The 25,765-nt window shown below is 40.8% G+C and overlaps 1 pseudogene; it reads left to right on the top strand.

The window, feature by feature from the left end:
• The first annotated feature begins 355 nt into the window (after positions 1-355).
• LOC123440622 lies at positions 356-2,419 on the top strand (annotated as a pseudogene).
• The last annotated feature ends 23,346 nt before the right edge of the window (positions 2,420-25,765 follow it).

Raw genomic sequence — 25,765 nt, 5'->3', positions numbered from 1 at the left:
GGGTATGGTTTTAGCTGATTCTTGAAACTCTACATGTTACTTCCAACAGTAGGTCTTTAGCCATTTTCATGGTGCTCCTGATTATGGGGTATTTCGTTGGATACTCCAGTAAAACAAATGCACTTCAGTGGTTAAATTGATTCAATGTTACCGTGCTTGCTAACCACAAAGTTTCAGTGTGTTAAGTTGATTTCTACTGTTGGTTTATTTTGCACTGCTCACTCGACATGTAACACTTGTTTCCCCCAAATTCCAACTTGTGAATCAATTCAGTATAATGAATTGTGTCCACAGTGGTTAGCAGTTTATTAGGTATCTATTGTTTCTTCAATATCCTGTGCAACAATCGCTGACGTCGTTTGATTAAACATATTTTATCATGTTTGGACCAGGTAACGAAAGTGCTAACTATCGAGAAAGAAGACGGTACAAAATGGAGAATCACGGGAAGAACCACGAAGATGCACTCAAGGATGTTGAATTCAGAGAGCAGCCCACTCGTGTGGATCTCAGCCGGCTAGCAGAAATCGCAGATACCGAGAAAGCTGCTTCTCAAATGCAATGCTTCGTGAAGCACTGGGAATACAGGAGGGCCAACAATGCCCGGCTCCTGAATGAAGAGCTCGGTCGTCTCTTCCAACAGCGAGAAGATATTGAGCAAAAGAAGCAGGAGATCATGGAGGAGGACCAACATCACAATGCCCTCAAGTGTTCGAGACAAGAGATTAATGACCCTTCTCATGACGAGGATCTTGAAGAAGATGCAGAGCATGACAGTACCCCCTACTGGAAACGGCGAGCATTGCGGTCGGAGAAAGCGCATGGGGCAAGCTTGGAAAGGGAGTGTTAGTTGGAGGAGAAGTTGGGGGAATATCTCAAGAAATTTCAGCCAGAAACACTCGCGGGGGGAATTCTCTGCCATGTTAAAACGGGCCGATTATTTCTTGCACCTGATTCTCCAAAGTGCCCCCATTGTGATTGCTCATCAGGTCTGCCGTTAGTTCTTTTCCACACCTTTTCCAACTTCCCCTTAAATTTGATGATATATGGTAATAATAATAACAACAATTTATTTCTTCTTTTCAGGATGTCGAGTTACGGTACCGCTACTTTCTGACACTTGCGGATGAGGTGAATGCCTTTGCCGTTGATTTTTCCGCTCCATATAGTGCACTGCTCTTTAATCCTGAAATTAAGTTGTATTTTTGTCTGGTTCACAATTTGTTTTCAGGATGTTATTGGTAAAACAGACCATGAGATATTATTAGGAGAGGGTATAGATGAGATGAATAAGGTCAAGAGAGAGGTTATGTCCAAGGGTATACCGATTAAGAGAGAGTTTTTATTTAACACTCCATTGTTCGGACCAAAGACCTCTGTGGTATACATCGAACCGGTTTTCAGTAAAATAGGGAAAACAATCGGTGTGAATTATGTTGCACTGGACATAACAGACCAGGTGATTTGTTATATTCATTTCTATCATATTCATGTTTCTTCAATTTCCATTCTTTCAGAATCTAGAGAATAATAAGATATTATTATGGTCTCAGTATTATTTCGAGACTGATTATGTGTTTTTTGTTTCCCTTGTTTCTTGTGCACAATTGTACACCTTTTTCTTTAGTGAAAATATCATCGTCATCCTTGTTGGTTTCCGTTAATAAATAGCATCGTCATCCTTGCTGGTCTTCATGAATAAAATAGCATCGCCATCCATGTTGGTCTCCATGAATAAAATAGTGTCCCAATCTTTATTGGTCTCCATGATTTCTTCTTTGATAGTGCGCATGAAAAGTATTGTGCAGTGATCTCATAAACGGTTATTTGAATTTGAGGGTATTTTCCGCATGAGCTAAGATACCATTTTCATTTGAAAATAAATTTCTTCGAACTGAATCTCATTTCATGTCGTTCTACATTGAATTACATTTTATTCCACACTTCTGAACTGCGTCTACTTCCTTGAACTTCAGGTCAAAACAAGAGATAAAATGGCAGACATAAGGGTGAGGGAAGCTGTTCAAAAAGCCAAGGAAACATAGCATAGCAGATCACCTAATATTACAGGTTTGCATGGTGTACATTTTACTCTAGCATTGACTTATTGCATATTGATTCAGAATTACACTGAGTACTTCCACTTGTTAACAATGCATATGACACACCGCAAGCAAAACAAATGTTAGCCACAATGTCACATGAGATCGGATCTCCCCTTTCAGAAGTCCTTAGGATAGCCGAGCTTCTTGCAACTACCAAACTGGATCAAGAACAACATCAGTTGCTAGAGCTTATGTTATCCTCTGGAAATGCTGTGTTACAATCGATCGATGGCATCCTTGGTCTCTCCAAAGTGGAATCAGGTATTTCAAAGAATATGGTATTTAAGAGAAATCCTTGTTAGGAAATGGACTATTAGGCTATCGATGCAGGGTTGCGGGTAGGGATCCCGGGCATTTTTGTACTTTGGAAGGCGCTTAATGATGCGTTGTTCCTTTAATTAGTTACATTGTTGTGTTTCCTAGATAGCTCCGACTGGCTGAGCGCATAACTAACTTGGCAATTGGTTGATAATTAGTACTGATTCAGTTCTTATAATGCAAAGCCATGACAACACTGGTTGATTCATGCATATATACATATAGTATGTAGTACTCCTTCCATCCCGAATTACTTGTCGTATAAATGGATAGAAATGAATGTATCTAAAACAAAAAAATACATCTAGATACATCCATTTCTGTGACAAGTAATTCCAGATGGAGCAAGTAATATTTTTGACTATTTTTAATTTGGCATAGGGCCACATATATATTAGTTATGTGTAGCAAATAAGTCAAGAACGATGCTTCCGGATAGAGATGAGTTTTAGGTACCGTTTCGGAAATAATCTCAAAAGTCAGCATGTCATGAGGTGAGTTTCCTTCTAGATGAGGAAACTAATTGTGATGTCCCTTGTTTAATCAATGAAGTTTGTACTCTTCAAAGTATTTCTGACATTTTTCTCCTTTCAGTTTCTCAGTACCTTTTTTGTTTATATAGTGTACATGCCAGAAAGAGTAGTAGAAAACAAAACAAAATGGTTTGGGATTTGTACGTTGTCAATATAATAGTATTTGACAGTGTTTTTTGCATTGTTTTATAATAGCAGCATCTCGATACTTGACGCCCTCCCTCTTTTAGTTGGTCATAGCCCATGCTCCTGGGCGACGATCGTCTCGGTGTTGACTGTCATCACGAATTGAAGGAGGCGGCGCTTCCAATCCCCTGTTCCATCGGCGCTCGGCTATGACGTATCCAAGGAGACGCTGGCGACCAGCTATGTGAAGCCCATCTTCGGATCTTCCCGTCAGCAAAGTCGATCCTCCGCAAGGGCTTCTCTGTGCTGGAGTGCTCTACCGACGGCCTCTCTCCCCATCGCTTGGGCACCTTACCAACCAATCATTAACCAACAGTGGAGTGTGCGAGGAGTCTCCAGACGTGCGCTACAGCCTATAGCCTTAGGTTTGGTCTTCTCTTCTACCTTAATTGTGTTTAGACAATTCCATATTGGTAGTTATCATGAGGGATCCGTCATATGTGGATTAAGTATTTCCTATTATAGGATTTTCATCCGTATGGTGCTCAATTGGCATATAAGGCAACCTGTACATCGGCAAAGAGTTGTTGGGCGCTGAATCCGGTCCTCAAGAAGGCTTAGGAAGATAAGTAGACTCCCATGAGGTGAGTATCATCGGGGTAAAGCAGGTTATGAACAACGTCAACTCATATGGGGATGCCAAGGAGATCAATTGGATTTGTTTATCCATTAAGGTAATCTTCATCCTTTAGCTATTGCTGCACGACAATATCTTTTAGTGTCGCTATTATTAGAAAAAAAATCCCAATGTACACACTATATTTTCCTATGTAACAACATGATTAATCTCAATCTGGGATGATGCATTATTTTATAAATATAATCAAACATCATCAGATATATATTCTGAACAGTCAATTGAACATGCTACCAAGTACCAACAGGAAAAAAACATACTTGCATTTTCTTAGATGATATATAGAACCTTAATACTAATTGTCGGACTGCTGATGTACTAGATGATATATAGAAGGCGTCTCGTTTGCTTGGAGGGTGACGATTCTTATGGTAAAATTGAAAATGTGAGTTTGGAGAGGTCAAAATTTAAATAATGATGTACCCACTCATACGTTTCCAACGTATGTATAACTTTTGATTGTTCCATGCTATGATATTATCATTCTAGGATACTTCTTGGGCACTTATTTGCTGATTCATATTATTTTTGAGCACTAACCTATTAAACCAGTGCCATGTGCCAGTTGTTGTTTTCTACATGTTTTTGACTTTTCAGGTTTATAGTACCAAATGTAGTCCAAATACCACAAAACTTTTCGATGATTTTTTCTAGAATAAACAAAGATCTCGAAGTTTTGGGAGCAGGCCAGGGGCCACATGAGGGCCTCACAAGCCAACAGGGGCCGCCTAGGGGTGGTTCACCCTGTTAGATTATGACCCACCCCCTCATCTCCCAACCTCGTTCTCTGGATTATAAATCCTCATATATTCTGAAAACCCTAGGGGAGCTTCCAATACACCTTTTCCTCCGTCAGAAGTCTTTGTTCCGCCGTGTGCCCATCTAGAGCCTTGTTCTGGTGCCCTCGCAGAGGGGGGATCGATCACGAGGGGGGGGGTTCTACATCAACCCTGTTGCTCCCATGGTGATGTGTGAGTAGTCTACAACAGACCTACGGGTCCATAGCTAGTATATAGATGACTCTCTCTCTCTATGTTCTTTAGTACAAAGTTCATCGCAGGTTCGCGATGATCTATTCGATGTAATCACTTTGTGTGGTTCGTTTGTTGGGATTCGATGAATTGTGGGTTTTTGTTTAGATTATTCTTGACAAAAGCTTTGAGTCTTCTCTTAATTATATTATTCTTATTTTCATGATTATTATAGATTCGTAAATATCTCTGATCTATTGATTTGGGTTGGCGAACTAGATTGATCTATCTTCAGTAGGAGGTGTGTGTTGTAGTGGGTTCAATCTCGCGGTGCTCTATATCCCAGCGACAAAAAGATACAACACACGTCTTTGTATTGCTTACACTAAGGATAATACAATGGGTTTGATTCATATTAATTGTATTTACTCTATCTACGTCATGCCATCATTATCCAAGAATTACTCTGTTTTACTTAATACTCTAGATGCATGTTAGATAGCGGTCGAGGGGTGGATTGATAGTAGTAGATGCAGACAGGATTCGGTCTACTTGCTTGTGGATGTGATGCATATATACACATAATCATTGCCATGAATAAATACTGCATAACTATGCGCTTTTCTATCAATTGCCCAACGATAATTTGTTTATCCACTCTATGCCTTCTTCATGAGAGATGCCATGAGAACACTATGCCCCCCCGAGTGTATTCACTTCTAAATTTGCAAATTCTATTATTTCCTTGCTTACCTTTATTATTTGTATTTAATTTTTACATTTAATATATTTAAACTATCAGTCTACACTACTTATCTTCTTGCAAGTAACGAGTTCAAGGGGCTTGACAACCCTCGTGCCCGTGTTGGGTGAAAGTGTTTGCTCTTGTGTGCGTAAGCATTGAAGACCGGAGTCACTTGGTACTCCTATTGGTTCGATAACCTTGGTTCTCACTAAGGGAAATACTTATCTATACTATGATGCATCATCCTCTCCTCTTCGTGCAAAAACCCAATGCAGATCACAAGTATGAGGAAGGATTTCTCGTGCCGTTGTCTCGGAGTATCACCAACTTAGTATCTAATTTTTATTTGCTGATATATTTTTGTTTCTATCAAATTCAGAAACACAAAAATATTTACCTTTGCTAGTTTGCTTGTTTGCCTTGTTGCTATGGCTAGTTCTCATTTGGACATGCCCCTTCCCCCTTACTTGGGAGAAGGTTCCGAAATTCTAGATTTTAAATAGTTGGGTGATGAATCTTTAAAGGAAGCTTGGGATAGATTGTTAGTAATACAAATGAGAGATAAACACAAGAGTCATATTAAATTACTTCTTAGAAGCTTTTATGTTGGTATAACCCTATTTCATAGACGTGTTTTGCATTCTATGTTTGAAAAAGACTTTCTTGGAAATAATGCTTTCGACACTTATGAAAGGATGAAAAGTGTACTCGGGCAACCAGAGATAGAAACCATGGAACCTACCATATTGGTTAGCTACTACCAAACCAAGCTCATAAAGTAAAGTAAGGCCATTATGGAGACCAACTTTAGAGGTTTATACAACATGTCCACTAAAATCAATGGGAACATAGTGCCCCAAAATAGGAGGTTTGATACCATAGAGCAAAAGATTGATGCTCTTAGTGGGTTGAAAGATGGAATGAAAATCCTCAACCTCAATGAAAATCCTTCTTGTTATACTTTGTTTTTGTGGGTGATAACATGATTATTTCTAATGTAATGATTGTATTTTTATTTTTAAATTAGTTTTTAGCCAAGTAAAGCCTTTGGGGTGATTAGAATAATAAGTAGAATTGATATGGTGCAAAAACAGAAAATTTTAAGTCCGGTGCAGAATTTCTCTTATTTTAATGGAACCTCCTTTTGATCTGAATTTATACACAGTATTGTTGTACAAATTACTCAGGTTGTCCTAATTTTTCATAATTTTTGGAGTTACATAAGTAGGGTGTAATTGCTGATCATTACAAACTATTCTGTTTTAGACAGATTCTGTGTTTTGCTTGGATAGTTTTTTTTGAGGATCATATGGATTATATCGGGGGGTATAAGTCATGGCCAAGTTAGACTACAGCACCTTATGCAATAATAAAATATAAATCAATTTATAACAGTACAGAATGTTTATGGTTCTCCTATCCTACTAACGGATCTTACGAATTTTCTGTTTAGTTTTGTGTGCTGAAGTTTTCAACTTTTTTGTGTTATCACGATGGATGAAGGAATAAGGAACGGTAAGATCCTAAGCTTTCACATGCCCAAGGCATCCCAAGGTAATATTCTAGTAAGACTCAAGCGTCAAAGCTTGGGGATGCCTCGGAAGGAATCCCCTCTTTCATCTCACTCCATCGACGAGTTTTACTTGGAGCGACGTTTGCTTTAGTTCGCCTTTGTTTTAATTTTCCACAATAATTCTTTAATAGACATACCCACTTGAGATAGACACATGTTCACCATGATTTGTTAGAAGACTTGCTGCGGCAACATAAGTCCTTCCCTGGCGCTTAGTGTTGGAAATATGCCCTAGAGGCAATAATAAATTAGTTATTATTATATTTCTTTGTTCATGATAATCATTTATTGCCCATGCTATAATTGTATTGGTTGGAAACACAATACTTGTGTGGGTACATAGACAAAACACTGTCCCTAGTAAGCCTCTAGTTGACTAGCTCGTTGATCAAAGATGGTCAAGGTTTTTTGACCATAGGCAAGTGTTGTCACTTGATAACGGGATCACATCATTAGGGGAATCATGTGATGGACTAGACCCAAACTAATAAACGTAGCATGTTGATCGTGTCATTTTGTTGCTATTGTTTTTCTGCGTGTCAAGTATTTATTCCTATGACCATGAGATCATATAACTCACTGGCACTGGAGGAATACCTTGTGTGTATCAAACGTCACAACGTAACTGGGTGACTATAAAGATGCTCTACAGGTATCTCCGAAGGTGTCCGTTGAGTTAGTATGGATTAAGACTGGTATTTGTCACTCCGTGTGACGGAGAGGTATCTCGGGGCCCACTCGATAATACAACATCACACACCAGCCTTGCAAGCAATGTGACTTAGTGTAAGTCACGAGATCTTGTATTACGGAACGAGTAAAGAGACTTGCCGTTAAACAAGATTGAAATAGGTATGCGGATACTGACGATCGAATCTCGGGCAAGTAACATACCGAAGGACAAAGGGAATGGCATACGGGATTATATGAATCCATGGCACTGAGGTTCAAACGATAAGATCTTCGTAGAATATGTAGGATCCAATATGGGCATCCAGGTCCCGCTATTGGATATTGACCGAGGAGTCCCTCGGGTCATGTCTACATAGTTCTCGAACCCGCAGGGTGTGCACACTTAAGGTTCGGCGTTGTTTTATGCATATTTGAGTTATATGGTTGGTTACCGAATGTTGTTCCGACTCTCGGATGAGATCACGGACGTCACGGGGGTTTCCGGAATGGTGCGGAAACGAAGATTGATATATAGGATGACCTCATTTGATTATCGGAAAGTATTCGGCATTACCGGGAATGTACCGGGAGTGACGAATGGGTTCTGGATGTTCACCGGGGGGGGGGGGGAAGCCCACCCGAAGGAAGCCCATAGGCCTTAGGGGTGTCGCACCAGCCCTTAGTGGGCTGATGGGCAAGCCCAAGAGGGCCCTTGCGTGGGAGATAAAGCAAATCAAAGAGAAAATAAAAAAAAGGGAGAAGTGGGAAGGAAGGGAAGGACTCCACCTTCCAATCCTAGTTGGACTAGGATTGGAGGAGGATTCCTCCTCCCCCCTTCGGCCGACCCCTTGGGGATCCCTTGAGCCTCAAGGCAAGGCCCTCCCCCTCCCTCCTATATATACTGAGGTATTAGGGCTGATTTGAGACAACTTTGCCACGGCAGCCCGACAACATACCTCCACGGTTTTTCCTCTAGATCGCGTTTCTGCGGTGCTCGGGCGGAGCCCTACTAAGATTAGATCACCACCAACCTCCGGAGCGCCGTCACGCTGCCGGAGAACTCATCTACCTCTCCATCTCTCTTGCTGGATCAAGAAGGCCGAGATCATCATCGAGCTATACGTGTGTTGAACGCGGAGGTGTCGTCCGTTCGGCACTAGATCGGAGCGGATCATGGGACGGATCGCGGGACGGTTCGTGGGACGGTTCGTGGGGCGGATCGAGGGACGTGAGGACGTTCCACTTCATCAACCGTGTTTCTTAATGCTTCCTGTTGTGCGATCTACGAGGGTACGTAGATCAGAAATCTCCCCTCGTAGATGGACGTCACCATGATAGGTCTTCGTGCGCGTAGGAATTTTTTTGTTTCCCTTCGACGTTCCCCAACAGTGGCATCATGAGCTAGCTTCATGCGTAGATGTAATCTCGAGTAGAACACAAAAGTTTTTGTGGGCGGTGATGTGCGATTTGCTGCCCTCCTTAGTATTTTCTTGATTCCGCGATATTGTTGGATCGAAGCGGCTCGGACCGACATTACTCGTACGCTTACGAGAGACTGGTTTCATCGCTACGAGCAACCCCATTGCTCAAAGATGACTGGCGAGTGTCTGTTTCTCCAACTTTAGTTGAATCGGATTTGACCAAGGAGGTCCTTGGAGAGAGGTTAAATAGCAATTCATACATCTCCATTGTGGTGTTTGCGTAAGTGAGATGCGATCCTACTAGAAACCCATGGCAACCACGTAAAACATGCAACAACAATTAGAGGACGTCTAACTTGTTTTTGCAGGGTATGCTTGTGATGTGATATGGCCAACGGCGTGATCTGATATACTGGATGTATGAGATGATCATGTTGTAATAGTTAATCTCGACTTGCACGTCGATGCTACGGCAACCGGCAGGAGCCATAGGGTTGTCTTTAAACTAACGATTGTGTTTGCAGATGCGTTCACTATATTGCCAGGACGTAGCTTTAGTAGTAATAGCATAGCATACACGACAACCTCGATGGCGGCACGATGATGGAGATCATGATGATGGGGATCATGGTGTGGCGCCGGTGACAAAAAGATCATACCGGTGCTTTGGTGATGGAGATCAAGGAGCACTTGATGATGGCCATATCATGTCACTTATGAATTGCATGTGATGTTAATCCTTTATGCACCTTATCTTGCTTAGAACGACGGTAGCATTATGAGGTGATCTCTCACTAAAATTTCAAGCTCAAATTGTGTTCTCCCCGACTGTGCACCGTTGCGACAGTTCGTCGTTTCGAGACACCACGTGATGATTGGGTGTGATAGACTCAATGTTCACATACAAAGGGTGCAAAACAGTTGCACGCGCAGAACACTCGGGTTAAACTTGACAAGCCTAGTATGTACAGACATGGCCTCGGAACACATGAGACCGAAAGGTCGAGAATGAATCGTATAGTTAATATGATTAGCATAGAGATGCTTACCACTGAAACTATTCTCGACTCACGTGATGGTGGGACTTGAGATAGTGGATTTGGATCATGTACCACTCAAATGACTAGAGAGATGTACTTTTTGAGTGGGAGTTCTTAAGTAATATGATTAATTGAACTAATTGTCATGAACATAGTATAAGGGTCTTTGCGAGTTACGATGTAGCTTGCGCTATAGGTCTACTGTTTTTATATGTTCCTAGAGAAAATTTAGTTGAAAGTTGATAGTAGCAAACTTTGCGGACTGAGTTTGTAAAACTGAGGATTATCCTCATTGCTGCGCAGAAGGCTTATGTCCTTAATGCACCACTCAGTGTGCTGCACCTCGAGCGTCGTCTGTGGATGTTGTGAACATCTGACATACACGTTTTTGATGACTACGTGATAGTTCAGTGCAAAATACTTAATGGCTTAGAAGCAAGGCGCCGAAGACTTTTTGAAACGTCACGGAACATAAGAGATGTTCTAAAGAGATGAAATTGTGATTTGATGCTTGTGCACTTGTTAAGAGGTATGAGACCTCCGACAAGATTCTTTGTCCACGTAGTAAAGGAGAAAAGCTCAATCGTTGAGCGTGTGCTCAGATTGTCTGAGTACGACAATCGTTTGAATCAAGTGGGAGTTAGTCTTCCAGATGAGATAGTGATGGTTCTCAAAAGTCACTGCCACCAAGCTGTGAGAGCTTCGTGATGAACTATAACATATCAAGGATAGATACAATGATCCTTGAGCGATTCACGGTGTTTGACACTGCGAAAGTAGAAATCAAGAAGGAGCATCAATAGTTGATGGTTAGTAAAACCACTAAGTTTCAAGAAAGGCAAGGGCTAGAAGGGAAACTTCGTGAAACGGCAAAACAGTTGCTCCACTAATGAAGAGACCAAAGATTAAACCCAAACCCGAGACTAAGTGCTTCTGTTATGAGGGGAACGGTCACTGAGGCGGAGCTACACTAGATGCTTGGTAGATAAGAAGGCTGGCAAAGTCGAAAGAAGTATATTTGATATACATGATGTTGATGTGTACTTTACTAGTACTCCTAGTAGCGTGAGGGTATTGGATACCGGTTCAGTTGCTAAGTGATTAGTAACACGAAATGAAAGCTACAGAATAAACAGAGGCTAGCTAAAGGCAAGGTGACGATACGTGTTGGAAATGTTTCCAAGGTTGATACGATCAAATGTCGCACGTTCCCACTACCATCGGGATTGGTGATAAACCTAAATAATTATTATTTGGTGCTTGCGTTAAGCATGAACATGATTGGATCATGTTTATTGCAATACGATTATTCATTTAAAGAGAATAATGGTTACTCTATTTGCTTGAATAATCACCTTCAGTGGTTTATTGAATCTCGATCGTAGTGTTGCACATGTTCATGATATTGGTGCCAAAAGATACAAGGTAATGATGATAGTACCACTTACTTGTGGCACTCTGCATGAGTCATGTTGGTATAAATTGCATGAAGAGGCTCCATGCTGATGGATCTTTGTACTCACTTGATTTTGAATCACTTGTGACATGCAAATCATAGCACATGAGCAAGGCCTTGTTTTCATTGAGATGAAACAAGATAGTAACTTGTTGGAAGTAATACATTTTGATGTATGCAGTCCAATGGGTGCTGAGGCACGTAGTGGATTTCATTATGTTCTTACTTCAATGAAGATTTGAGTAGATACACGAGTATTTACTTAATGAATCACAAGTCTGAAATATTGAAAAAGTTCAATTCTGTTTTAGAGTGAAGTTCGTCGTAACAAGAGGATAAACTGTCTACGGTATGATCATAGAGATGAATATCTGAGTTGCGAGTTTTGGTACACAGTTAAGACAATGTGGAAGTTGTTTCGCAATTCATGCCACCAAGAACACCATGGTGTGATGGTGTCATAGCCACGACCTATTTGATATGGTGCATACTATGTTGTCTCTTATCAAATTACCACTATCATTTATGGGTTATGCATTAGAGACAGCCGCATTCACTTTGAATAGGGCACCGCGTATTTCCATTGAGATGACACAGAATAGACTATGATTTGGAGAAACCTAAGTTGTTGTTTCTTGAAAGTGCGATGCTTATGTGAAAAAGTTTTCAGTCTGATAAGCTTGAACCCAAAACGGATAAATGCATCTTCATAGGATATCCAAAACAGTTGGGTATATCTCATATCTCAGATCCGGAAGCAAAGTGTTTGTTTCTAGAAACGGATCCTTTCTCGAGGAAAGTTTTCTCTCGAAAGAATTGAGTGGGAGAGTGGTGGAACTTGATGAGGTTATTGAACCGTCACTTCAACTAGTGTGTAGCAGGGCACAGGAAGTTGTTCCTATGGCGGCTACACCAATTGAAGTGGAAGCTGATGATGGTGATCATTAAGCATTGGATCAAGTTACTACAAACCTCGTAGGTCGACAAGGTCGCATACTACTACAGAGTGGTACGGTAACCTTGTCTTGAAGGTCATGTTGTTGAACAACAATGAACCTACGAGTTATGGAGAAGCAAATGGTGGGCCTGGATTCCGACAAATGGCTGGAGGCCATGAAATCTGAGAGAGAATCCATGTGTGAGAGCGAGGTGTAGACTTTGGAAGAACTACTTAATGGTCATCAGACTATTGAGTAAAGATGGGTCTTTAAAAGAAAGACAGACGATGATGGTGATAAGTCACTATTAAGAAAAGCTTGACTTGTCGCAAAGATGTTTCCGACAAGATCAAATAGTTGACTATGGTGAGACTTTCTCACTCGTAGCGATGCCAAAAATCTGTTAGAATTATGTTAGTAGTTGCTGCATTATGAAATATTGCACATAGGATGTCAAAACATTGTTTCCTCGATGGTTTCCTTGAGGAAAGATTGTATGTGATACAACCAGAAGGTTTTGCCGATCCTAAGGATACTAACAAGTATGCAAGATACAGCGATCCTTCAATGGACTCGTGCAAGCATCTCGGAGTTGGAATATACACTTTGATGAGATGATCAAAGATTTTGGGTTTGTACAAGGTTTATGAGAAACTTGTATTTCCAAAGAATTGAGTGGGAGCACTATAGAATTTCTGATAAGTATATGTGGTTGACATATTATTGATTAGAAGTAATTTAGAATTTCTGTGAAGCATAAAAGGTTGTTTGAAAGGAGTTTTTCAAAGGAATACCTGGATTGAGCTACTTGAACGTTGAGCATCAAGATCTATGAGATAGATCGAAACGCTTAATAGGAGTTTCAACAAGATGCATGCCTTGACAAGTTTTTGAAGGAGTTCTAAATAGATCAGCAAAGAAGTAGTTCTTGACTGTATTGTAAGGTGTAAATTTGAGTAAGACTCAGAACCCGACCACGGCAGAATAAAGAGAATAGACGAAGGTCGTCTTCTATGCTTTAGCCGTAGAATCTGAAGTATGCCATGCTGAGTACCACACCTGATAAGTGCCTTGCCTCAAGTCTGTTGAGAGGTATAGAGAGTGATCCATGATTGAACCACTAGCAGCGGTCAAAGTTATCCTTAGTAACTAATGGACTAAGGAATTTTTCTCGATTATGGAGGTGGTTAAAGAGTTCGTCGTAAAGGGTTACGTCGATGCAAGCTTTGACACTAATCCAAATAACTATGAGTAGTGAAACAGATTTGTATAGTAGAGTAGATATTTTTAGTATTTCCGAATAGCACGTAGTAGCAGCATCTATAAGATGACATAAAGATTTGTAAAGAACACATGGATCTGAAAGTTTCAGAACCGTTGAATAAAACCTCTCTCACGAGCAAGACGTGATCAGACCCCAGAACTATATGGGTGCTAGATTTGTTAGAATCACATGGTGATGTGAACTAGATTATTGACTCTAGAGCAAGTGGGAGACTGTTGGAAATATTCCCTAGAGGCAATAATAAATTAGTTATTATTATATTTCTTTGTTCATGATAATCGTTTATTGCCCATGCTATAATTGTATTGGTTGGAAACACAATACTTGTGTGGATACATAGACAAAACACTGTCCCTAGTAAGCCTCTAGTTGACTAGCTTGTTGATCAAAGATGGTCAAGGTTTCCTGACCATAGGCAAGTGTTGTCACTTGATAACGGGATCACATCATTAGGGGAATCATGTGATGGACTAGACCCAAACTAATCAACGTAGCATGTTGATCGTGTCATTTTGTTGCTATTGTTTTTCTGCGTGTCAAGTATTTATTCCTATGACCATGAGATCATATAACTCACTGGAACCGGCGGAATACCTTGTGTGTATCAAATGTCACAAAGTAACTGGGTGACTATAAATATGCTCTACAGGTATCTCCGAAGGTGTCCGTTGAGTTAGTATGGATCAAGACTGGGATTTGTCACTCCGTGTGACGGAGAGGTATCTCGGGGCCCACACGGTAATACAACATCATGCACAAGCCTTGCAAGCAATGCGACTTAGTGTAAGTCACGGGATCTTGAATTACGGAACGAGTAAAGAGACTTGCCGGTAAACGAGATTGAAATAGGTATGCAGATACTAACGATCGAATCTCACGGAAGTAACATACCGAAGGACAAAGGGAATGACATACGGGATTATATGAATCCTTGGCACTGAGGTTCAAACGATAAGATCTTCTTAGAATATGTAGGATCCAATATGGGCATCCAGGTCCCGCTATTGGATATTGACCGAGGAGTCCCTCAGGTCATGTCTAAATAGTTCTCGAACCCGCAGGGTCTGCACACTTAAGGTTCGGCGTTGTTTTATGCGTATTTGAGTTATATGGTTGGTTGCCGAATGTTGTTCGGAGTGTCAGATGAGATCACGGACGTCACGTGGGTTTCCGGAATGGTCCAGAAACGAAGATTGATATATAGGATGAGCTCATTTGATTACCGGAAAGTTTTCGGCATTACCGGGAATGTACCGGGAGTGACGAATGGGTTCCGGATGTTCACCGGGGGCGGGGGCAGCCCACCCGAGGGAAGCCCATAGGCCTTTGGGGTGCCGCACCAGCCCTTAGTGGGCTGATGGGCAAGCCCAAGAGGGCCCTTGCGCGGGAGATAAAGCAAATCAAAGAGAAAATAAAAAAAGGGGGAAGTGGGAAGGAAGGGAAGGACTCCACCTTCCAATCCTAGTTGGACTAGGATTGGAGGAGGATTCCTCCTCCCCCCTTTGGCCGACCCCTTGGGGCTCCCTTGAGTCTCAAGGCAAGGTCCTCCCCCTCCCTCTTATATATACTAAGGTATTAGGGCTGATTTGAGACAACTTTGCCACGGCAGCCCGACCACATACCTCCACGGTTTTTCCTCTAGATCGCGTTTCTGCAGAGCTCGGGCGGGGCCCTGCTGAGATTAGATCACCACCAACCTCTGGAGCGTCGTCACGCTGCCGGAGAACTCATCTACCTCTCCATCTCTCTTGTTGGATCAAGAAGGCCGAGATCATCGTCGAGCTGTACGTGTGCTGAACGCGGAGGTGTCGTCCGTTCGGCAGTAGATCGGAGCGGATCGTGGGAAGGATCGCGGGACGGTTCGTGGGACGGTTCGCGGGGCGGATCGAGGGACGTGAGGATGTTGCACTACATCAACCGCGTTTCTTAACGCTTCCTGCTGTGCGATCTACGAGGGTACGTAGATCGGAAATCTCCTCTCATAGATGGACATCACCATGATATGTCTTCGTGCGCGTAGGAATTTTTTTGTTTCCCATGCAACGTTCCCCGACACTTAGGAATTCTTCTTGTTAATTCTCTGGTTTGCGTCGGTTTTTCCCTTGAAGAGGAAAGGGTGATGCAGCAGAGGAGCAGTAAGTATTTCCCTCAGTTTGAGAACCAAGGTATCGATCCAGAAGGAGGGTCTCGTCAAGTCCAAAGGACCTGCGCAAACACAAACAAGCTTGCACCCAACGCTTCAAAGGGGTTGTCAATCCCTTCAAGATTGTTTGCAAAGTGAGATCTGACGGCGAAAAGTGCAACGAAGTAAAAAAGTGTAAGGCTGAAAATATGGTGTGGAGTAGACCTTGGGGGCCATAGTGCTCACTAGAGGCTTCTCTCATAATAGCAAATATCACGGTGGGTGAACAAATTACTGTCGAGCAATTGATAGAACCGCGCAAAGTCATGATGATATCTTAGGAAATGATCATACATATAGGCATCACGTCCGAGACAAGTAGACCGATACTTTCTGCATCTACTACTATTACTCCACACATCGACCGCTATCCAGCATGCATCTAGTGTATTGAGTTCATGACGAACAGAGTAACGCCTTAAGCAAGATGACATGATGTAGAGGGACAATCTCAAACCAATGATGAAAACCCCATCTTTTTACCCTTGATGGCAACAACACGATGCGTGCCTTGCTACCCCTTCTGTCACTGGGTGAGGTCACCACACGGTATGAACCCAAAACCAAGCACTTCTCCCATTGCAAGAATCATAGATCTAGTTGGCCAGACAAAACCCACAACTCGAAGAGAATTACAAGGATATGAAATCATGCATAAGAGAGATGAGAAGAAACTCAAATAAGATTCATAGATAATTGATATGTCTGCATCATATCTACTTTTCCAAACTCTTTTGCCCTTGTTTTGGACTCTAATTTGCATGATTTGAATGGAACTAACCTGGACTGACGCTGTTTTCAGCAGAATTGCCTTGGTGTTGCTTTTGTGCAGAAATGAAAGTTCTCGGAACGTCCTGAAAATTTACGGAGAATATTTCTGGAAAATATGAAAAATACCTGCGCAAAGATCCACCGGAGGGGACGGGCCAGTGGGCCACAAGCCCTGGTGTCGCCGCCCCCTGGTGGCGGCTAGCAAGCTTGTGGGGCCCACGTGGCTCTGCCGCCCCCAAACTCAGATCTATAAATTCACTTTCGTCCCAGAAAAAAATCAAGAGAGAAGATTTCGTCGCGTTTGCGATACGGAGGCGCCGCCACATCCTGTTCTTCATCTGGAGGGCAGATCTGGAGTCCGTTTTGGGCTCCGGAGAGGGGAAATCGTCGCCATCGTCATCATCAACCTTCTTCCCTCTCCAATTCCATGAAGCTCTTCATCGTTCGTGAGTAATCTATGCGTAGGCTCGTTGGGCGGTGATGAGTAGTATGAGATCTATCATGTAATCGAGTTAGTTTTGACGGGGATTGATCCCTAGTATCCACTATGTTCTGAGATTTATGTTGCTACTACTGTGCCATGCTTAATGCTTGTCACTAGGGCCCGAGTGCCATGATTTCAGATCTGAAATTATTATGTTGTCACCAATATATGCGTGCTTTAGATCCGATCTTGAAAGTTGTAGTTACCTACTATGTGTTATGATCCGGCAATCCCGGAGTGACAATAACCGGAACCATTCCCGGTGATGACCATAGTTTGAAGAGTTCATGTGTTCACCAAGTGCTAATGCATTGGTCCCGTTCTTTATTAAAAGGAGAACCTTAATATCCCGTAGTTTCCTTTTGGACCCCGCTGCCATGGGAGGGATGGACAATAGATGTCATGCAAGTTCTTTTCCCTAAGCACGTATGACGACACATGGAATGCATGCCTACATCACATTGACGAACGGGAGCTAGCCACGTATCTCTCCGTATTATCATTGTTGCATTATGAATAGCATCCAAACAAATCACCGACCCATTGCCTACGAGTTTGTCCCGCTACTGCTATTACTTGTTTTCCCTTGCTACTGCTGTTACTTGTTTTGCTCTGCTACTGTTACTACTGTTGCTGCTGTTGTTACTACTGTTGCTACTTGCTACTGTTGTCACTACTGTTGTTCCTTTCCACTGTTGTTACTCGTTACACTGCTTCTACCTGCTACAATACTTTTTCGCTTGACGTTGACGGGAAATAATATTTCCCGTCCACGGGCCACCTCTGGCGCCATTGATACGACAGTTAGGAATAGTCTGCCTTGTCAACAGATCGTTTCTGACACCGTTGCTATCATACTACTTTGCTACTGATACCTTGCTTGCAGATACTAATCTTTCAGGTGTGGTTGAATCTGACACATTCAGCTGCTAATACTTGAGAGTATCCTTCCACTTCCTGACGGGCGAACCAACAAATTTGGGTTGAATACTCTACCCTCGAAAACTGCCGCGAACCCACACGCTGGTGGGCCATTGCAAGACAATTGCTAATTGTTGAGTAACTGGGAGCAGTTCTGGCTCTGTTGCTGCGGAGGCATCATGTCAGGAACACGTCAACAACATTCTTCTAGTGTCGTTGCCGGGGACTGCTAGCAGCAATAATCTAATCATAAATCCACAATTCATCGGATCTCGACCAACACACCGCAAAAGAAGATTACATCGGATAGATCTCTATGAAGATCATGGAGAACCTTGTATTGAAGATCCAAGAGAGAGAAGAAGCTATCTAGTTACTATCTATGGACCCGTAGGTCTATGGTGAACTACTCACGCATCATCGGAGAGGTCATGGTGTTGATGAAGAAGCCCTCCGTGTCCGAATCCCCCCTCCGGCAGGGGACCAGAACGTGCCCCAGATGGGATATTGCGGAGACAGAAGCTTGCGGCGGCGGAAAAGTGATTTCGATGATCTCCTCATTTTTTGAGATTTTAGGTAATTTATAGGCGCAACCCCTAGGTCAGGGGACGCTCAGGGGGCCCACAAGCCTGGATGGTGCGGCCTCCCCCCTGGCCGCGGGGTGGAGGCTTGCCCCTGGGGCTCCCCTGCCTTGGCTCCCAAGCTCCCCGATCTTCTTCCGTTTGAACTCCGTTTCAAAATCTCCTCTGAAAGGGGTCAAAAACATGGAAAAAACAGGAACTAGCACTTGGCACTGAGTTAATAAGTTAGTCCCAACAATATATAAAGGCATGCAAAACATCCAAAGTTTGACAAGATAATAGCATGAAACCATCAAAAATTATAGATACGTTGGAGACGTATCAAGACTCTATGTCCTTCACTTATATCTTTTGAACTAAGCAGTTGCTCTAGTACTTCACTTATATCTTTTAGAGCACGGTGACGTACATATTTTATCGAAATAATTGCACTCTCATTCTTCACCTAAATTTGTTTGAGAGTTAATAAACAACAATGGTGATTTGCATGGGTTATAAGACTAGTCTAAAAATAATAGGTACTCAAGGAGTGCATAATCAAAACCACATGTTGCACATAAAATAGAAATTGTGGGTTAATGATATTGATGTGGTGATATGAAAGGGTATGAGTGCATGATTGTTGGTTAGTAAAAATATAAAAATTTAAAGGATGTTAATTTGTTGTTCATCTAAATAGTGGTTATGGCATGGTGATGATGTGTGAGCATTCTTATTCCTCGTTGAAATCATGTGTTGCTTAGGCCAGGGGCGTGTGACGGTTAACTCCTACCAATCTCCCCCCTAGGGGAATGCGAGTAGTACTTTGTTTTGAGAGAGCTATAAAATGATTGTAAAACATCCAAGAATGATAATATAACAACATGGAACAATAAAAAAATATAGATACGTTGGAGACGTATCAGCATCCCCAATCTTAATTCCTTCTCGTCCTAGAGTAGGTAAATGACTAAAATAGAATTTTTGATGTGGAATGTTGCCTAACATGTTCATCATATTCTTTTATTTATAGCATGGGCCTATGGACTTGTAGATGATTCAAAACAATAGTCTATAATTTGACATGAAAACTTTAGTACTCAAGCATATCAACAAGCAACCAAGTCTTTCAAAATATCAACGCTAAAGAACGCTATCCCTACCCCATCATGCTCAATAATTGATCCATTCATGCAACACATCCAAATATTAGCTACATCCAATGCTCAAGTATGATAAGATTGTTCCATAGTTGGTGCTTTATAAGAGAAGATGGAGACTCAAATAAAAATCAAGTTCCATCAAAGTAAATAGATAGGCCCTTTACAAAGGGAAGCAGAGATTCGTAGCAGTTCCAAAGCTCAAAGCGAAAAAATTGAGAGATCAAATATTTCAGGTGGCAAGCTTTTCCTGTCAATGAAAACGACTAAGAGTTCCCAATATCTTCCATGCTAAACAAATCATAGGCGGTTCCTAAACTGAAAATAAAGTTTATTCCTTTTTCCAGCATTCTTTCACACTCCACGGCTAGCCGCATCCATGGGACCGTCCATACCAACACTTTCCAAGGAATTTATTATTTGGCAACATAACATAAATTCCCTTGACATTTCGGGACTGGGCATCCCTATTACCGTCATACTCTCATGCAATGACAAGTGAATAAACACTCATCTTGACAATAACCTATTTGACATGGAAGATACTAGCCACCCCTTGTCGATTCATGAGCGGTGGAGGCACACAAAACAGAAGTTTATTTTGAATATTAGAGTTGGCACATACAAATTTACTTAGAATGACATTCAAATACCACATATAGGTAGCTATGGTGGACTCATTTGGCACAACTTTAGGTTTAGGATTTGGATGCACAAGAAGCATTCCCGCTTAGTACAAGTGAAGGCTAGCAAATAGATTGAGAAGTGCCCAACCTAGGAACGAAAACCATCATAAGCGAACATTAAACATAACTAACATCGAATAATGCAAAACAAGTAGGATGTAATTTCATAGCATAATTATTGACTTCATGTGCATGCATTGGGAATCACAAATTTTAAAACCAATATTCTTACTAAAGCACAATTACTCATCAACACAACTCACATATCACTATCTTCATATCACAAAACTATTGCAAAGAATCAAGTTTAACATCCAATGGTCTTCATGAAAGTTTTTTTTATATCTCCCCTGGATATCTATCACTTTGGGACAAATTTCATTTAAAGCAAGCTACCATTGCTAATAACAAGATCTCAAACAAATATAAGTGAAGAACGGGCGAACAAGTTTCTTTAAAATTTTCAACTCTCAAAATAATATAAGTGAAACAAGAGAGGATTTCTCCAAAGTTTCTACTAAATCTCAAAATAATCTAAGTGACGCATGAGAGCATATTTCTTGAAAATAATAGCACCACCGTGCTCAAAAAGATATAAGTCAAGTACTTGAGCAATTCCATGGCTCTAAAAATTTCAAGTGAAGCATAAAGAGCGATTCTAACAAATCATAGCCTAATTTGGCTCTCTCAAATAGGTGTATCCACCAAGGATTACTTTGACAAACTAACAAGAAAATCAAGCAAAGACTCATATAATACAAGACGCTCGCAGAAAAACTCGTGATATGTGATGAATAAAAATATAGCTCCAAGTAAAATTACCGATGGTCGTTAGAAGAAAGAGGGGATGCCTTCCGGGGAATCCCCAAGCTTAGTTGCTTGGTACTCTTTTGATATTACCTTGGGGTGACATGGGGCATACCCAAGCTTAGGCTTTTGTCACTCCTTATTCCTTCATCCATCGTGATCTCACCCAAAACTTGAAAACTTCAATCACACAAAACTCAACAAAACCTTCGCGAGATCCGTTAATATAATAAAACCAATCTTTGATTTAAGTACTGTTGAAAACCCATTCCAATTTTTTTTTCATTATACCTATTGTATTCTAACTTTACCATGGCTTATACCCTCCGACACAATCCATCTATTAATCAAAATTAGCACACAACGTAAAAAACGGAATCTGTCAAAAACACAACAGTCTGTAAAGACTTGAATTTTACTCATACTTCTGTAACTTCAAAAATTCAGAAAAATTAGGACAGCATAGGAAATTTTTATATAAATATTGCGTATAAAATCCAGACACTTTCGTCAATTATGTGATTTCTTAAAATTCTGCTACTGGAAAAAAGTTTTTGTTTTCCAACAAGATCAAACCAACTATCACCCAACATGATCCTAAAGGCTTTACTTGGCACAAACACTAACTAAAATATGAAATACACAACCAAAACAGTAGAATAATTATGCAAAAACTCAAGAAGAGAAAGCAAAAGCAAAAAATAAATTTTATTCATTGGGTTGCCTCCCAACAAGCGCTATCGTTTTACGCTCCTAGCTAGGCATAATGCATAGATTCAAGCCTTGTCATCTTTCTTCGTTGCTCCATAGGTTTCCCTCATGATTTATTCATATGGTAATTTAATATTAGTTCTAGGGAAGTGTTACATACCCTTTGTTAGTGGAAACTGAAATTTAATATTCCCTTCTTTCATATCAATCACAGCTCCTATAGTACGTAAAAACGGTCTACAGAGAATTATTGGACAAGACAGGTTGCAATGAATATAAAGAACCATAAAATCTATGGGCACATAATTTCTATTTGTAAGAATAAGAACATCATTAATTCTTCACATAGGCTTTTTAATAGTAGATTTTGCTAAGTGTAAATTGAGAGAACATTCTTCAATATTGGTAAGACCAAGCACATCACAAAGAGATCTCGGAATTGTGAAAACACTAGAACCCAAATCACATAAAGCATAGCACTCAAAAATTTTGATCTTGATTTTAATGGTAGTTCCCATTCATCATATAATTTTCTAGGAATTGAAATATCTAATTCTAACTTTTCTTCCAAAGTTTTTATTACCGCTTCAGAAATATGTTTAGTGAAAGCTTTATTTTGTTCATAGGCATTAGGTGAATTTATCATAGATTGCAACTAAGAAATACAGTCAATCAAAGAGCAACAATCAAACTTAAAGTCTTTGTAATCTCAAAAAGTGGGTGCATCACTAGCTAAAGTTTTGACCTCTTCAATCCCACTTTCATCAATTTTTTCAACAAGATTTTCACACTCCAAATCATGGGAATGCCTTCTAGATAAATTTGAGTCTTCTTCAGTTCCATCCTCAATTTTAACATTACTAAACAATGAATCAATAGAAGAAACACCAATCATTTTAATCTCCTCATCATTTTTATGAAAGCAAGCAGGAAACGTTGTTTCTAAAAATTCTCTTTTAGCTCTAAGCATAGCGGTTCTTTTTTTACTTACATCTATAGAAACATACAAAGCTTTAATGCATTATTTAATATCAACCATAGTAAAAAATATATTCCTGAGATTCTCTACATCATGCGAAATTCTATCAATGCTTCAAGACATATCATCAGTCTTATTCAACTTTTCTTCTATCGTATTATTGAATACTTTTTTGCGCATTGATGAATTCCTTAATATTATTATCAAGATCAAATGGCATCCTATTATTATTATGATAATTAGCATAGGAATACCATAATTATTTGAACAACTTCCACGATACCGCCTAGGATTAAAATTGCCTCTATAAGGATTATTATTAAAGTTCTTTCGAGATACAAAATTCACATCTATGAAATAATTATTTTGCTCAATCAAAGTAGCCAAAGCCACACCATTAGGATCATAGGAGCATGTTTACTAGCAACCAATTTCGTAAGAGCATCAACTTTATCACTCAAAGCATTAATTTCTTCCACGGAATTAACTTTTTTTACTAGTAGGAGCTCTTTGAGTATGCCATTGTGAATAATTAGCCATGATATTATCAAGCAGCTTAGTAGAATCACACAAAGTAATTTCCATAGAAGTACCACCCGCGGAGGAATCTAAAAGATTTCTAGAAACAAAATTCAATCCCGCATAAAAAATTTATATGATCATCCACAAATTCAAACCATGAGTTGGGCAATTTGTTATCATCAATTTTTTATATGATCATCCACAAATTCAAACCATGAGTTTTGAACTTGTTCAAAGAATTGATACTATTTACTGGCAAAGAAGAAACCAAATTTTAGCACGATCACACAAAGAGAACAGAAATAATTTCAACTTAACAATATCATTGTCCACTGATGACGAGATGATATATATACTTCTCGCACCTCGTTGGTTATCCCAAGTGGAAGGTTGAGATGTAGCCAGCATCAAGTTTTCCCTTACACGGAGACGGTAAGGTTTATCGAACTAGGAGGACTCCTAGGATCAACAAGTAGGTGTCTCCTGTCCAGGTCAGAGGAAGACGTGGACCTGCACACACAACAAATAACTTTGCTCCCAACGAGTACTGAGAGGTTGTCAATCTTTCCGGCCTTGTAGTTTGCAAAGGATCCAAACACAAGAGGGAAAAGTAATAGTGATTGCAATGGAAAGGTAAATGAAAGCGGTAAATGGTGGAGGTGTAAACAATGATGGTGATATGGACCAGAGTCACATGATGTTCACTAGTGATGTCTCTCTCCCAAAAGACAATAAATAACGATGCTTGGGTAAACAAATCACAGTTTGGCAATTGACAGAATTATGAACGCACCGCAATGCTAATTATGCTACTTGATAGTTAGAGGTTCAATAGTAATGGGCAGTACGCCAAGACAAATAGACTGTTTATTTATCACCATTTACTTACTAATCATCAACCTTGAGATATCTATCCAGAACATCTCTCTGGTATTAAGTTGTGAGCCCAACCCAAAATGTAAACTCAAAGCAACGGACAACTGCATTAACAAACTATGCGTAAGGTAAACAATCCTTGAAACTGTGGTCACAAGCACCGTCGTTTTCACCCTGGTGGCAACAACACATCCCCTAGTCTCATGTTTCTGTCACTCAAGCTAGACATCGAGAGGTATGAACCCACAATCATGCATAACGCTCCCTCTTGGAGTTACAATCTACTACTCGGCCAAAGCAATAAATAGCAACAGAGAACATGCATGAATCACTAAGGAACATAATATAAAAGGATTATCAAAAATATAACTCATACAATCTGAACATAATCTCATAATCCATCGGATCCCAACAAACCGAGCATAGCAATACCAAGAGAATTACATATATGCCTTGATCATGTAGGGAAGCTCACGAGGACTAGCCATTGAAGCACAAGATTGGAGAGAAGACATCACATAGCTACTAGTCATGGACCCATGGTCCAAGGAGGACTATGCACGGCACGTCCGGGAAGCGTCCATGGCGGTGGAGAATCTCCCGGAGGTCAATCCTCCCTCCTGCAGGGTGCCGGGAAGAGGTCTCCTGACGCTCCCGATCTCGGAAGCGCCGAAGCGGCGAAACGATGGAGAAATTTGCGATTCTGGAAGTTGTGTAAGGGTTTCCTCTCGAAGGACTAAATATAGGCCAAAGGAGTGCACCGGAGGAGGTGGGGCCGACCCAAGCGGCCTCCTGGTGCGGCCTGAGCCCTAGCCGTGCCAGCAGGCCGCCTAGGAGGCCCCGGGCCTCCTCTCGCCCATCTTCGGCGATCCCAAAGCTTCTGTTTCGCTGGTTTTTTTATATATATTTTTCTCGATTTTTCGGGCTTCGGAAAATTGGGTAAAAGCCTCTGCAAAATAGACAACAGCAGGCAGAAACTGGCACTGCGTGCACTGACTTAGGAGGTTAGTCCAAATATGTGTAAAATGGTATAAAATTGTAGCAAAACATATAACAATGTCACCCAAAAGATCATGGAACAAGCAAAAAATTATAGATACGTTTGGGACGTATCAACATCCCCAAGCTTAATTTCTGCTCGTCCTCGAGTAGATAAATGATAACAAATGATTTCTATGGTGACATGCTAACACACATATAAGAACTTCAAAGTAAAGAAAGTGAGA

This window comes from Hordeum vulgare, chromosome 3H, assembly GCF_904849725.1.
Source record: "Hordeum vulgare subsp. vulgare chromosome 3H, MorexV3_pseudomolecules_assembly, whole genome shotgun sequence".
NCBI lineage: Eukaryota > Viridiplantae > Streptophyta > Magnoliopsida > Poales > Poaceae > Hordeum > Hordeum vulgare.
This window is presented reverse-complemented; position numbering and strand designations above follow the sequence as displayed.